Source organism: Myotis myotis, unplaced genomic scaffold (genome assembly GCF_014108235.1).
Source record: "Myotis myotis isolate mMyoMyo1 unplaced genomic scaffold, mMyoMyo1.p scaffold_m19_p_8, whole genome shotgun sequence".
In the NCBI taxonomy this organism is placed as follows: Eukaryota; Metazoa; Chordata; class Mammalia; order Chiroptera; family Vespertilionidae; genus Myotis; species Myotis myotis.
In genome coordinates, this window is record NW_023416390.1 from 3055371 (window position 1) to 3068441 (window position 13071).

At 44.6% G+C, this 13071-nt stretch overlaps 1 long non-coding RNA gene across 1 annotated transcript; it reads right to left on the reverse strand.

The window, feature by feature from the left end:
• Positions 1 to 820: 820 nt before the first annotated feature.
• Positions 821 to 11836, reverse strand: LOC118661606. The gene is made up of 3 exons (XR_004969380.1): positions 11342 to 11836; positions 3769 to 3860; positions 821 to 1221 (listed from the first exon to the last, which is right to left on the reverse strand). It is a non-coding gene; the product is annotated as an uncharacterized LOC118661606 (long non-coding RNA).
• Positions 11837 to 13071: the final 1235 nt, after the last annotated feature.

The following is a 13071-nucleotide window of genomic DNA, read 5'->3' on the forward strand; positions in this document are numbered from 1 at the left end:
GTGAAAGAAGTCAGACATAAAGCACACATATGCATGATTCAATTTACATAAAGGGTCCAGAACAGGCAAATCCACAGAGACAGGAAGAAGATCAGTAGTTGCCAGGGGCTCTGGGAGGGAAATGGGGAATGACTGCTAACGGCTTTCTTTCTGGGGTCATGAACTTGCTGTGGAATGTATACTAAGGTACAGCTTTGTGAATATATGAAAAACACTGAATTGCACATGTTGAAAAGGTAAACTTTTGGTATGTGAATTACATCTCAATTAACCAGTTATTTAAAAAAGAAAGGAAGAAAAAGAGGAAGAGAAATAAAGAGAACTGTACCGAAACCAGTCTGTGATGGTTTAGGTCACGTCACCCCTGACAGCGCCAATGCCACCGGCTCTTTGCATTCATGAGCTTGTGTTTAGTTGTGCTTTTCTTTTCTTTCTTTCTTTTTTTTTTAAATTTTGAGGCTTCAATTCAAGTCATCTAGCCAAATAGATTCTCAAACATGTGTTTCCAACATATCTGAGTCCATGGCCAAATGATTCCCATTCAGATAGGAAATCATAACCAAATTCATTTTTGTCAGAGATTAACAGACAGGAAACCTCTAGAGACCCACATACTTCTCTTTCCAAGCATGGTGACGTATGTATAATTATTAAGTTGCTAATAGGCCCCGTGTAGTGCCAGGTTAATATTCTGAAAATAATAGAAAAGGTAGAGTGAAGAGCAGATGGAATGAAACACACAGCGACATTCAAATGTCCCCGAGGAAGCCCTTTCTATTGCCACATGAAGAGTATATTACAAAAGGAGCGGTACCTGTGGGTGTGCCACGGCTTTGGGTAGCTGGCCAGCATCCCTCTTTTGAATTGCTCAGAAGGCTGTATGGCATTTACTTCAGCAATTGTCACCACACCCTTGTGGGCGGCCAGCACTGTGCCAACAGCACAGTCCAACCCCAGGTCAGCCAGCCAAGGGACACGCAGTTATGGCGTGAGATGTCGAGCACAGGTAGGTGTGAGGCCTGGCTGATCCCTCTAATGACGCCTCAGCACAGAGGACTCAAAGGGCATCTTCTTGGACCAATAACGTCTCTAACAAATGATGGATTTGAGATCTCATTATTCTGGATTTTCCAAGTGTGTCTGCCATATCCTAAACAGATGGTCTGTATCACACAGTATGATTGTTTTTGATGGTAACAGGAATCATATGGCAAACACTTTCTAAAAAAAAAAAAAAAAAAACCCCACTGGATTAGATATTGAAAATTGGACCTTGCTATTTTTTTCACTTGACTTCCTGTTTTATTTCCAGAAATGCATAGGAATATTGAAAACCTATATAAAGAGTATTTTTGAAATGAATTAATAGCTACATTTGTTATATGGGATACAATTTGAGAATTTTTGAAGGATCTGTAAGATAAGAGATGCCTCTTTTAGATTGCAAAAATGGAAAGGCCAAGAACATAGTCAGTTTCCCTTATGTGACATTTTGGGCCTCAGTTTCCTCATTTGTAAAATAAAAGTCTTGACTAATCTCTTGGGTCCCATGTAGCTATTTGGGCAGGGACAGATGTGTGGGGACAGCATCCATCTTATTTACCAGCATATCCCCCATGCCTGGCACAAGGCTTGGAAAATAGGATGCGTTCAAAATGTTTTTATTGATTTCAGAGAGAGGAAGGGAGGAGGAAAGAGAGATAGAAACATCAATGATGAGAGAGAAGCACTGATCGGCTGCCTCTCCCATGTCCCACACTGGGGATTGAGCCATGACCTCTTGGTTCATGGGTCCACCCTCAACCACTGAGCTACACAGGCCGGGCTCAAAAATATATTTTTAATAAATAATGTCCACAGTATTTTGTTTTATAAGATGTTCTTTGATATCTCTTTGATTCACTAGAGTTGAAATTAAATGTATCCTAACACCCCCTCCCAGGAATATATCTGGGATTGGTAATGTGTTCTTATTTTTTTTCAGATTTCCTTCATTCCCAATGTACTCTGACTGATCATTCACAAAAGGATATTAGGCTTTGAAGATTTCCAAACACCTCTGGGGAGGGAATTTGTACAAGTGTTCACATGGTTTCTATTTTAAACAGTTATTTATATCTGCAGTACTTTTGACATTTAACAATTAACATCATATTTATGTTACATCAACGCTTACTTCATTGTTTTCCCTTCAAAAGTTCTTTTAAAAAAAATTTGAACATCTTCTCTGGGTTTATCTCCCTCATCTCTATTAGTTACCAGTGCTGACTCCAGCCTTTTTATTGCCAAAGTCCTACGGGAAACTTAGAGGAATGACCTATTTGTCCTTGATTTTTGCTTCCCAAGATGCACAGCCAAAGAATAGGAACTCCTTATGGAATGCATACATTTTTAGGGCATCTGTCTCTGTCTTTAACTCGACAAACATGAAAAAATAAAGTTACGTGTTTCCTTCACACATTTAAAAGCCCGAAATAGATTTAGACGTACGTTTTTCAATCCATGTGACAACCTATTAAGCAGAATGAAACAGACTGCTGGGGCCCAGCCGGCGTGGCTCAGTGGTTGAGCATCGACCTATGAACCAGGAGGTCACGGTTCCATTCCCAGTCAGGGCACAGGCCCGAGTTACGGGCTCCATCCTCAGTGTGGGGCCTGCAGGAGGCAGCCCATCCATGCTTCTCTGTCATCACTGATGTTTCTCTCTCTCTCCCTCCCCTTCCTCTGAAATCAATACAAATAAAAGAAGAAGAAACAGCCCGCCAGGACGGGTCACTGCCACCTGCCCTGGCTCCTCTCCCAGCTGGGACCCGCCGCCACGGCCTCCCCGGGAGCCCACCAGCTGCTCCCGGGCAGCTGCAACGCCTTGTGTTCCTGGTTGTCATTAAAGTCCTAGTGTCACTGCCTGACTTCGGTCTGGCTCCTCTGATACCACGGAATTCCTGCACATTATTTACTCCATGTTAGGCTCTTGACCCTTCGCTAACTGGAAGGGCTTGGAGAAGAGGCTGGGCCCGGCAGGTCCAGCTGCGAGGCATGCTGGGCAGATTCAGTCTCCTCTTACAGCGGACTCAGGAGAAGTGGTCTAGGTGCCCAGAGAGACGGAGCCGATGCGGGAGGCCCGTCTGTCCCTACGCCCCACCCTTCGGGGAAGGAGACCTCCAACGCCTCTGAGACCACAGAGCCCAACAGCCATGAGTACAAGCCATGTTGTCACAAAGCCCAACAGACCACGAGTTCCACCAGCGTGGGCTACATGCAGGGCGAGCACAGTAGGTTTACAGTTGCGAATGCGTGAAACACAGTTTATCCTTGTATTATTCTTGTATTATTATTATTATTGTAATATGTTTTTATTGATTTCAGAGCGGAAGGAAGAAGGAGAGAGAGAAACATCAATGATGAGAGAGACTCATTGATCGGCTGCCTCCTGCACGCCCCACACTGGGGCTCAAGCCTGAAACCTGGGCATGTGCCCTTGACCAGAATCGAACTCTGGGCCCTTCAGTCCAGATGCTGACACTCTATCTACTGATCTAAACTGGCTAGGGCTGTATTATTTTCCATAGGAACAACTGTAAACCTACTTTTGCCCCACCCTGTAAGTATATAATGCACATTTTTCTTTGAAAAATAGAACATCAGTTCTGTAAAGCCTGTTACCTCCGCCTGTTATCACATAAAATACTGAGTGAAGAGCATCCCCGTGCCTGAGCCGGCTGACCAGAGTCTCTCACAGAAGTCTGGGACCGAGACACAAAGGCTCACCTCTGTCTGTCCTCATTTCCCCACAGAAAGCTGTGTCCTGGGCTGTGGATCAGCAGTGTTGGGGGCAGTGTGCCCTGAGGCAGTGCAAACATCTGCAAAAGACAGAGGGGGAAACAATAAGCCTACAGAGAGAAGAGCATGCTTCCTGGCTCCCTACAGGCTTCCCGGCTCTTGGTTCTGGTCCCTCAGGAGACTGGGCTGACTCCACCCTTGGCCTGAAGTTCATTTTTCTTATGTGCAATGAAAAGTCTTTCCTAAGACATTGACTTCACAAGTTTCCTGATAACAAAGCACAACTGTAACCCTTTCGTCAAGTTCAATTGTCCAAACTCGCAAGAATCTGAACTACAAATGAGAACCCAGGAGTCATCACGTGACATCCACGGTAGAAGGTTTGTTTCTGACCCAGGATGATGCAGAGCCTCCCTCCTAGCTGCGCCTGACCCTGCCAACTACCCCTTCCTGGAAAAAAAAAAAAAAAAAGCAATGCACCAAATATCCACTGGGCAGCGGCTATATGCTCTGTACCAGGTCAAACGCTCCAGGTGAGGCCTGGGGGACCCAGACATATACGAGGAGAAACTGGACTGTCTGGCATCAGGGCAGGAACTCGCGGGCGCTTTCTTCCAGCAGTCACTGTTCCTATACTGGGACCTCCTGGCAGGGCTGACTGGCAGCCATTTCTGTTTGCTCCGCCTGGTGATTCCCTGAGACCCCGCCCCACCCAATTTACAACCCCACTCAAGCTGTGGGCAATGGCTTTTGCATATGAATGGCCTGTCCTTTCTCAGGCTAAAAACCTGTCAAACAAGCTGCAGCTGGGTCAGGTAGCCCCAAACCTATCAAAAGGCTGAAGACCCAGCACGAGCACCAGCCTGCCTTGCTTCACAGCTGGGCCTTGTCTGGGCACTTCCAAAATCTGATACAAAGAGGAGGAATCTGCAGATCTCTCTGTAGCTCCTGCTGGGTGGCCCCAGGCAGTGGCTGACTTTGCACCTCCCTGGAGACCCAAGAGCCAGTGTACCCAGTGGTCAGTGTGAGACCATACCAGATTACAACTCTACACATCCACAAGCAACACACTCAAGGGGCAGACTCAGTGAGCACCAAAGCCCCACTGAAGCAAGTCCTGCTCAATAGGGGTGTCTCTTGCATAGCAGCTCTCCCACTGTAGTCACAGCTGGTCCTCACAGCCAATTGGCCTGGAGGTCAATTCCTCCCAGTGATACCAACAGCAATCAAGACTCAACTACAACAAGACTGTGCTCACAGCCCACAAAGGGGTGCACCTAGAGCTCCCAGCTCAGGTGACTGGGGAGGCTGAGCCATTGGGCCCTATAGGACACCTACTACACAAGGCCACTCTATCAACTCAAGAAGACTTAGCAGTTCTATCCAATACATAGAAACAAACACAGGGAAGCAGCCAAAATGTGGAGACAAAGAAACATGTCACAAATGAAAGAAATGGAGGAAAGCAAACTACTGGATATAGAGTTCAAAACCACGATTATAAGGTTACTCAAGAATCTTGTAGAAACCTCCAAGGGATTTAGTGAGACTTTCAAGGATCTTAGTGAGAATGCAAAAAAAAAAAAAAAAAAAAAAGAGGAAAAGGACCAGTCAGAAAGTAAGCATACACTTACTGAAATAAAGAATATAGAGGGATTCAACAGTAGAGTAGAGGATCCTGAGAATCAAATCAATGATTTGAAATATGAGGAAGCAAAAAAGATCCAACTAGAAGAGCAAAAAGAAAAAAGAAACAAAAAATATGAAGATAGTGTAAGGAGTCTCTGGGACAACTTCAAGCATATCAATATCTGAATTATGGGGGTGCCAGAAGAAGAGAGAGAACAAGACAATGAAAACCTATTTGAAAAAATAATGACAGAAAACTTCCCCTACCTGGTGAAAGAAATAGACTTACAAGTCCAGGAAGCACAGAGAACTCCAAATAAGAGGAACTCAAAGAGAACCACACCAAGACTAATTATAATTAAAATGCCAAGGGCTAAAGACAAAGAGAGAATCTTAAAAGCAGCAAGAGAAAAACAGTTAGTTACCTACAAGGGAGCACCCATAGGACTGTCAGCTGATTTCTCAACAGAAACTATGCAGGCCAGAAGGGAGTGGCAAGAAACATTCAACGTGATGAATAGCAAGAACCTACAACCGAGATTACTTTACCCAGCAAAGCTATCATTCAGAATTGAAGGTCAGTTAAAGAGCTTCACAGATAAGAAATAGCTAAAGGAGTTCATCACCACCAAACCAGGATTATATGAAATGCTGAAGGGTATTCTTTTAGAAGAGGAAGAAGAAGAAAAAGGTAAAGATAAAAAATATGAACACCAAAGTGGCAACAAATCCGTGTCTATCAACAATTGAATCTAAAAATCAAACGAATAAAAAGTCTGATGAACAGAATAAACTGGTGAGTAGAATAGAATCAGGGGCATGGAAATGTAGCAGACTGATGATTCTCAAAGAGAATGGGGTGTCTTAGGGGTGCAGGAAGAGATTAGACAATAACCTTATATGCATGGATGCATTACCTATGGACACAGACAATAGGGTGGCAAGGGCCTGGGCGGGGTGGGAACTGGGTGGAAGAGAGCTATGTGGGGGAAAAGAGGGACATCTGTAATAATCTCAATAATAAAGAGGTTTTTTTTTAAAAGTACATGAGTCCCTGTGTTCTTAATCCTAGCCGACACTGTGTTGTCAGCCTTTGAAAGTTTTGCTGATCTGATGAATGGATGCACTCTGGTTATAAAGAAGTTAATAACCATGGCAACTAAAAAGCCTCATGGCATTTCCTCAGTACCTTCAATTATGAGGGAAAAGTCTGTGCTAACTGTGTCAGATTTTTGGACTTTCCCATTCCCTGTTTAACGCCAAGTCGTTTCCTCTTTCTCTTTCCAACTCTGTGAACACTGAAGAAAAAACAACTTTGCGACAAAATTTGTCATCCCCCGCGCCCCCTAGGGATGAGGGTTTGGAAGAATACCATGCTAGTTGCTTTATGTCACAAAAATATCCCTCTGATGGTAAAGGGCACAAGAAAAAGAATTTAGCCACATCTATGCAAATCTGTCATCACTGAGCACATGGCATAATGATGGCGGGTCAGGAGCTGAACAGCCATTACTCACAGGCTGAGAATGCCCTCATTTAAACATTCTAGAAAGTTGTTCCTTGCCCAAGAATATCTACTCCAGGGCTTTGCTCTGTACCTTAAATTCAACTATTAGAAATGAATGCGCTCAGGTCGATTTTTTTCCTATTTAAGGAATCTCCAAATGAAAACACATCTCAAACAATACATTAGTTCTTATAAATCATTGGCACCTACTTGTCACGACTCCTTCAAGAGCACAAAGGGGAGGGGACCCAGGGCACACAGATGCGATCAGGCCTAAGAAGGTGGCCATCCTCAGCTTCCGCTCCCTCATCCAGCGCAGACGGACAGGCAAAGCTTTTGTTCTTAATTTCTCGCTTAAACCTTCTGGGTAACTCCCCACCAGCCCCAGCAGTGTTCTCAAAGTGTGGTCCTGGGGTCCCTGTGGCTTCAGATCCTCTAACATAATTGTTTAAAAGGCAGATTCCTTATCCTAGACCCGGCTCCCTCAACCCTAATGACTGTGAGAGGGTCTGGAATCTGTGTTTTCAAGAAATTACCCAGCTTGATTTTTTTAAAAAACTTTTTTTTTTAACAATGAGAAGAATAACACACATGAAAAAAAGTAGTGGAAACATAAATATGCAGTACAGGAAGTTCTTACAAAGTGAGCGTCCATATAACCATGCCAAGAACAAGAAAGAGAGCCCTGTCGGCACTTCAGAAATCTTTCCAATTCCCTCCCTCCTCCCTCATCTTTACTATTCTGAGGTCTAACACTACCTGCTTGATTCTTACATTCTCTGGAGGTGGGAACCACGGTGACAGGGTGAAATCCACGCTGCTTAGAGTGTCATATGAGGCCATTGCCTAACTTGTTCTTTGCAACGTCGCCTCCTACCTCTGGCCTTCACATTTCATTCTCAAGTCCTTTGGAACCAGTTGTGTCATTTTACAACTAGTGACCCAGCGCGTGAAATTGCACGAGACCCAGACCTGTGGGAAATTGCATGAGACCTGGGACCCCATACCCCGCTGTGCCGTGGGACTCCCCCAAGTCCTGCTGTGCCATGAGACCCAGAGTCAAGTCCCTGCCCACCTGCGCTCCCCTCACCGCGCATGCAGCCTCCTGGTGACCTGTCTTTGGTTGTTATGGCATTAGGGTCACGGAGTTTTTATAATATAGATATTGCCCTAATTCATTATTCATACCCCATGCTGTTTCATTGGCCCTGTACTTGCTAGAGATGTTCCTCGTTCCTGAGTCTTTCTATTAAGGTCATCCCTCAAGACCTGTCCACTTGTCACTTCCTTTAAAAAATATACTTTTATTTTTCAGAGAGGAAGGGAAAGGGAGAGAGAGAGAGAAACATCAATGATGAGAGAGAATCATTGATGGGCTGCCTCCTGCACCCCCACACTGGGGACTGAGCATGCAACCAGGGCATGTGCCCCGCCCAACCAGGAATCAAACTGTGACCTTCTGGTTCGTAGGTCGATGATCAACCACTGAGCCACACCAGCCAGGCCCACTTGCCACTTTCTTATAAGCCTCATGACTTTCACCTGTGTCCCAGCCAAGGCAGAACCCTCGCTCTCTGCACTGTGTGACCAGGAACATCTTATGACGTGGAGCAGCTGTTCTTTCACAGTCCATTCCCCTTTCCAGACCAGAAATCAGGATGAGAGTCTACCTTTAAAATTCTCTTGAGTACATAGACTTAGTCTGTGTCCCTCAGTAGGTGCTTAATAGTTGAACAAACAAATCATCCCCAAGCGTGCACATCTTCAGAGAAGTGGCATGTGCAACCTGAACACGTCCGGGTCCGTTTGGGTCAGGTCATGCCCTTCCTTGTCGGGAAACAAGCGCAGACATTAGGAGAACGCTGGGCCTGAAAGGGAGGTGACAGCAGCTGAAGGAAGTGGGGTGGAAATAAAAGGGCAGTGGGGATCTGGTGACGCTGCCCAGATCCCCGGGGGCCCTGCAGAGAAAGGAGCGTGCGGACTGCTCCAGGCAGCCTTGGGGGACCTGCCTCTCCTGGTCCTCCCTTCTTTCTCAGATAGCACCCCTAGGAAGCAGGCCACTGAGCTGTGTGGGAGCCTAGACTGTTCTGACTTCTTTACATCCTTCCCTGCCTCTACTTATCCTCAGATTGCCCATGTGCTTATGAGTGCTCATTCTTGCTTGAGAAATGCCACCTTATAAGAAACCTGCCTATTTCTTGACCTTAGCACACAAGGAAGGTGGCATGTTCAGTTCTTCGACTCCTACCCATCCACAGTATGTGCGTGGGAGTGCAGGGCAGCAGCGGGACACAGAGGCCTTGTGTGGCTGCCCTGGTGCTCAGAGGATGTGGATCAGCAGCATCTGGGCAGCCTGCCCTGGGACCTTCGCAGCAAGGCAAGCCGTCCTGGCACAAATGAAACTCGACTGTGAGGCAAATGGAGAGGTTGGAAGAACAGGAATGGGAATGACTCAAAATGGATATAGGCCAGAAAAGATACTGTAAAACAAGATTAGCGTCTACCAAACGTGCTCTGAAAGAGAGCCCTTGCTGGTGGTTGAATCCCAGGGCGGCAGAGAGGGGTGGTTTGAGTCTGGAGGTGCACAAGGCCAGCATGGAGCCCACGCTCTTGGGAGGTGACCTGGGGGTGTGCAAGGCCAGCATGGAGCCCACACTCTTGGGAGGTGACCTGGGGGTGCACAAGGACAGCATGGAGCCCACGCTCTTGGGAGGTGATCTGGGGGTGTGCAAGGCCAGCATGGAGCCCACGCTCTTGGGTGGTGACCTGGGGGTGCGCAAGGACAGCATGGAGCCCACGCTCTTGGGAGGTGACCTGGAGGTGCGCAAAGCCAGCATGGAGCCCACGCTCTTGGGAGGTGACCTGGGGGTGCGCAAAGCCAGCATGGAGCCCACGCTCTTGGGAGGTGACCTGGGGGTGTGCAAGGCCAGCATGGAGCCCACGCTCTTGGGTGACAGCTGTGCTTGTGAAATGAGGAGAGCTGAGACCCGCAAGTGCGGTCTTGGAGACAGTGACTCCTCTGTCTTCCCCTAAAGACCACAGTGGCCTACAAAAGGGTCTCCAGCAGCACCGACCAGCACTGCGGTCAGTTTGGTGGCAACACAGGACCAGTGAGAAACAGTGACATCAGAGGCTGGCCTGACACCAGTTCTGTCACTGTTTGGATGTGGGAGCCCAAGGAACTAAAGCCACTCTGAATGACAAAGCCTTGGGATGGGCAAGTCCCTGGAGTCGGGGAACCTGCAAGAAGATAGAAGTGGATGCCTGCTTGAACAATTAATCAGAAAAATAAATGACTGTATTCGCAACGACACATTAAAGCAGTTCAGGCAAACTTTATCTGCACCTGTCTGACAGGTGGTCGACTCTCAGTACACGCGGGTTCTACAACACTGTTACCTATGAGGGCTCAATTTATTGCTGGGTGAGTTCCTGATTTTTGTTGTCCTCTTCAAACAAGTAGGTAAATATAGTACAATTTTGCCTTAATTTTCATTTCATTGTAAACCACTTTTAAAGTAAGATCTTTGTTTAAAATAACATTTAAAAATTTCCCGATTTTCAAACTAATGCATGTTTGTGGTTGAAATTTTTGAAAATTAGAAAACCATAAAGAAAATAAAAATTACCTATAGTATCATCAGCCAGAGATAACTACTGGTAGCATTTGGTCAATTTCCTGCCATATTTGCTTAGGTGGAGAGATTACAGAATGTTCTGCTCTGTTTTGACCAGTAATATTTTACCATGAGCATTTCCCAACACTATTAAATATTAATTGAACATATCCCATCAAAAAGATGAAATATAAATCAACAATCATAATTTTGAGTGTTTTGGTTTTTCAATTTATAAATCAAGTTGTGATAAATATTCTCTTCTTAGATGTTAGTAAACTTTGGATAATATTCTAGAAGTGAATCTGTTGGATCAAATCACATGAACATTTTGAAACTCATGGTTCAATTTACCAACCTGCCCTTCTAAAGGTTGTTACCAGCAATTTGCATAACAGCCCCTAACAACAGGGAAATCTGGGAACTTTTATTTAAGGAACATATTTTATAGTTGGAAAGAACTCTCACTCTCACTAATAGAGACTGTTCTTAGAGTAGGAGGTAAAAAATATAGCAATAGATTGAAAGATCCTTAAAATTTTTGACTACTACATATTATTGCCAATCCTGGGCCAGCTGAGTCATGATGTCTAAATCTGGGTAAGCTCAAAAATATAATTAAAACTGTAAACATGTTACTTGGCAGTTATATGTGAACAGAATCATGTTTGATTTACCTTTGTTTCAATAGTTTTAAATCTCTTATTGTACAACACAGACACTGTCCTTTCAAAGTGTCGCTTAGAAGGCAGTCAGCGTTGAGTAATTTGTGGTGACAATTAGCTCAACTCATTATTAACATACTCACTTTCTTTATATCTTAGCTGGCATGGTGAAAGCACTTGGTGTTTTTTGAGCCCATTCTACTTGTCTTTCCTTTTCCTGTTGTACACCTGCACCTGATGCATGCACCACTTCTTCCTGTCTACCTGAAGGATACGCGCAGGCTCTCCGCGGTGAGGACAGGCTGGCCGACTGCGGCTCTCCTCCGTTCTTCCTGTGCATCTGTCCCAGCCACTCCATCCCAGCACTGCCACCTGCCCCAGGTCCAGAGCACACTTTCATGGCCCAGAGGCATTTATGTGAAGGTAATTCTTCTCTGCCTCTTCTTTTTCCCTCCTCAGGACAGTCCTGTACTTGGGTCCTTTTTCTTTGGTTTATTACTTCTCCCTGAATAGTCATGTCCATTATAGTCAGCTTCTCACAAGTGCAGTTGTCTTCTTTCCATCCTTTGATCTCTCCTCATTTTCTTCCAACTCTTGCCCATTTATTCTAAGACTCTCCTCTTTCCATGCTCTCTTCCTCTGGCCTTGCTCCCTTTTAAATATCTATATTCCAGAGGGAGGAAGGGAGAAGGAGATAGAAACACCAATGATGAGAGAGAAACATTGATTGGCTGCCTCCTGCACGCCCCACACGGGAGATCGAGCCTGCACCCCAGACATGTGTCCTGACCAGGAATCAAACCATGACCTCCTGATTCATAGGTCGACACTCAACCATCTACATTTGAATATTTTAAATCTACAACGTACATCCAAAGCTTTAAATTTCAAATCACAAAATGTGAGAATTTTAAATTATATTTCTGGAAATATGAATACTGAATATAATTCAGTTAATTGCAGGGCCTCCACCACACAGAGCAGAAAAATCCGTTAAGTGTAGCATTGTTCTGAGGGAATAACAGAACAGAGAACAGAATTGTACTGTATCTTAGATCTTGTAGGTCATAAGCCATGCTATTCTTTCTCTCTCCTGAGAACATTTTAAGTCAATTAAGAGTTCTTTTGTTTTGAATCACTGAAGCATTTTAAAGTAATATGTCTTTCTGAAAGTAGTAAATTAATGTTCCCTCAGTGAAATTTTCACTCAGATGTCAGAACCACTACCAACTTTCTACATTATTAGTTTTACTAAAAAACTTTTTTAGTTCCACAATGTGGAAATGTTTTTTTAAATCTAAATAATTCCTTATTTTTGCAAAAGCACTAATAATTGAAGTATTTTTAACAATATTATTCCTTTTAATCCTGTTAAACATATGTTTTTCTGAATTTAAAAGAATAAGATACACTTACAGGATGGAACAGAATATGGAATAGACACCATAACTGTTCTTACAGGATGGAATGCTTTCTCTCTGCAAACCACGAGGCCTAGCAGTGGGAGAAGGCTGTGTGTGTGTGTGTGTGTGGGTGTGTGTGCGCGCCCGTGTGTGCGTGAGAGATGGAGATGGTGTTTTTAAGGGTGGGATGGGTGACAAAAGTGGTAAGGAGATAATAAGAATCCGAGTTGTCTCAGATACAGGTGAATGCCTCTTTTTGAGCAGTTGAATTGTTGTCATATAGACATACAGAATTGGATGCCTACAAGCTAAAAATTTTATCTTTTCTTCACTTTCCTTCCTCCCAACACCTGCCCCAGCACCAAAGGACACTGAAGACACCACAAAGTGGGCCAAAAATGCCATTCTTTTTTTTTGTGTGTTAATCCTCACCCAAGGATATTTTTTTCATTGATTTTTGAGATTAAAAG